Source organism: Arachis duranensis, chromosome 1, assembly GCF_000817695.3.
Source record: "Arachis duranensis cultivar V14167 chromosome 1, aradu.V14167.gnm2.J7QH, whole genome shotgun sequence".
NCBI lineage: Eukaryota > Viridiplantae > Streptophyta > Magnoliopsida > Fabales > Fabaceae > Arachis > Arachis duranensis.
Genome location: NC_029772.3, coordinates 97,781,007 through 97,784,497, shown reverse-complemented (window position 1 = coordinate 97,784,497; position 3,491 = coordinate 97,781,007).

The following is a 3,491-nucleotide window of genomic DNA, read 5'->3' as shown; positions in this document are numbered from 1 at the left end:
TGGATTAAATAATTAAATTTTTATTTAATTAATAATTTATATTAATTATTTATATCATAATTAATATTAAATATTATTTATATTTATATTATTATATTAAATTAGCCGTTGCAAAATTAGTCGTTGTAAAATTAGCCGTTAGAAATTAGTCGTTACTATATTACTGTTATTATTAATAAATTAATATTTTGTTACTCTATATATACCACTTAGATACACTTCTATTCTCACACTCTTTATTACATTAATTTCAAGTATTTTAATTAATTAATTAAGTGGGACCACAACAGGGACTAAAGTTAGTTCCTCCTAATGGAGAAGAAAGAGATGTTTTGAATTCCTATTTACTGTTTATGACACAAAAACTGATGTAGAATTACTTTTTATGACAGGTGGACCATAAACAAAAATTGGGATGAGTTCCCTACTAGAGATAGTCTTATAACCTCATTTACTGTGTGTTAGTAAAAGATAAAGACCTACCATTGAAGTAAACAAAAAATGAGTTCTTCTATCAGTTTCAAAACAATTGAAGACTTACCATTGAAGTAAATGAAAAATGAGTTTCTAAACAATTGAAGACTTACCATTGAAGTAAATGAAAAATGAGTTTCTTCACGAGTTTCAAAGCAATAAAAGTCCTACTCAGAGGGATTCTCTTTCTTTCAAAAAATAATATTTTATTAATAAAATTAATACTTTATATACATAATGCATATATGAGCTGGCCGTTAGATATATTATACTTTACATATATAATTAATTATTATAATTATTAATAAATTAAATATGATTTAATTATTTTATATAATTATATAATAATTATATAAAATAATTAAATCATATTTAATTTATTAATAATTATAATAATTAATTAATTAAATGATTAAATTTTTATTTAATTAATAATTTATATTATTATATTTAGTTAGCCGTTGCAAAACTAGCCGTTGAAAACTAGTCGTTACTATGTTACCGTTATTATTAATAAATTAATACTTTGTTACTCTATATATACCACTTAGATACACTTCTATTCTCACACTTTCTACTACTCTTCTTCATCTTCTTCCAAGTTTACGAAATTAAAATTCTGCTAATATTATTTTTTGTTCGGAAAAATAGATCTAAACCAACTCAACTCTATCTTCAATTACTTACAAAACTTTTCTCAAATTCCAAATACCCAACAATCTCAAACTCTCAAGTCCCAAATCAAAACTTCACACTACCGAATACATTTCAAAATTCAAATCTACAAAATCTTTCTAATTTCAATTTTCAATCTCCTTATAATAATCAATTTCCTATATTCTAACCGCAAAATCAAAATTCACAAACACCACATTTTCTATTTTTATCCATATTTAACCCCTCTATCGAAAATGTTACTCCAACTTCTTTGCCGTTTCCAACTCAATTTATTGCATCAAGACATAACTCATCTGGTGTTGGTGGCTCTTCTAACCCATCCTCTCAGACTTCTATACAATCTAGTCCAAATTCACGATATTCAGATTTTACCAACCCTCGTGGATTAGATGATATCGACCTCAATGATGATGATATTGAATATCGGAGGCAAGATAGTATTCAACATTGGCATTGAGAAGAGGATGAGATATTGATCAGTGCATAAACACTTATAAATATCAACTATCAATGACTCTGCAACTCCACTTCAACTTTTGTTTCTCACCTCGAAAGAGAACTAAAAATCACATTTCTAGATATGCCTAGAAATTTTAATGATATGTTTAATGAGACTTTGTATAGCAAAAGAAGACGGCAAGATAACACACTCATAGATAATTAGGTCGATTAGTGTTTACTCGAAGATTCAAAAGAAGAAGATATTAATAGAAGCTCTATCCCAACTATTCGTAGATGGATCAACAGAGATCGAGAAGCAGGACATGATCACTTTTTTCAAGATTACTTTGTAGATAAACCAGTGTATAATGCTGACATTTTCCAACAGAGATTTCAAATGAGAAGACATGAAGGAAAGTAGACGCTCTCTCAAACGTCTATCCGTATTTTCAACAGAGGATTGATGCAACTGGAAGAAGAGGCTTGTCACCACTCTAAAAATATACCGCTGTGATACGGATGTTAGCATATGACGTAGCAGCTGATGCTGTTGATGATTATGTGCGCATAGACAAGAGCACTACAATTGAATGCTTGGAAAAATTTGTTGAAGGTGTCATTTTGGTGTTCGAGGATGAATACTTGCAAAAACCCAATTCAAATGACGTATGATGCTTGCTACAAATGGCGGAGGGTCGTGGCTTTCGTGGCATGTTGGGTAGCATTGACTGCATGCATTGGCAATGAAAAAATTGTTCAAAGGCGTGGAAAGATATGTACATGAGTGGTTATCATGGGGTTGCAACCATAGTACTTGAGGTTGTAGCATCTTCAGACATTTGGATATGACATGCGTTCTTTGGAGTTTCTGGTTCAAATAACGATATCAATGTGTTAGATCGTTCTCCAGTGTTCGATGATATTCTAAATGACCGTGCTTCGGAGATAAATTATACTATTAATGGTAATAATTATACTATGGGATACTATTTAGCAGATGGTATTTATCCTGAATGAGCCACATTTGTCAAATCAATCTCAAAGCTACAAGGAGAAAAACGCAAGTTATTTGCACAATACCAATAAGGGCAAAGAAAAGATGTGGATCGAGCATTTGGAGTGTTGCAAGCACGCTTTGCAATTATACATGGTGCATCTGGCTTTTGAGAAAAGAAGAAGCTTGCCAACATAATGAGAGCTTCTATTATATTGCATAATATGATTGTTAAGGATGAAAGAGACACTTATGTAAGAAATTTTGCTCAAGGCTTAGAGTATGATGATGTCGAAAATGGCTTATCACAACCTCAGCTGGGAAAAGAAGATTTTGCACCATACCATCAATTTCTCCAAAGAAATGCCCAACTTCAAAATAGGCAGCAGCATAGACAATTGAAAGAGGACTTAATTGAACACATATGGCAATTTCACAATGCTTGTCGTCAACTATAGAGCTTAATTATGTTTTCCTTTGTATTAAGTAATTTTACAAATTAGTGTAATCTCGAATTATATATTACGTATTATTGTTATATATGAATTTATTTAATATTAATATCTTTTAATAGTGAATTATTTTTAAATTTATAAACTTAAATTATATTATTGAAAAAAATTAATTACATTAATTTTAAGTATTTTAATTAATTAATTAAGTGAGACCACAATAAGGACTAAAGTTAGTTCCTCCTAATGGAGAAGAGAGAAATGCTTTTAGAGCATCTCCAACGGGCAAAACTTTGGAGTCCTCCTACTGTATTGTCAGAGAGAAAAGAGAGATGAGGCGTTAGAGAGGAACTCACTTGAGTTCCTTCACGCAATTCAAAACGAGGAAGTCCCTCTGAATAGGGACTTCCATTAACCAATACATAATTGCCAAATGGCAAGTAAAATAAAAT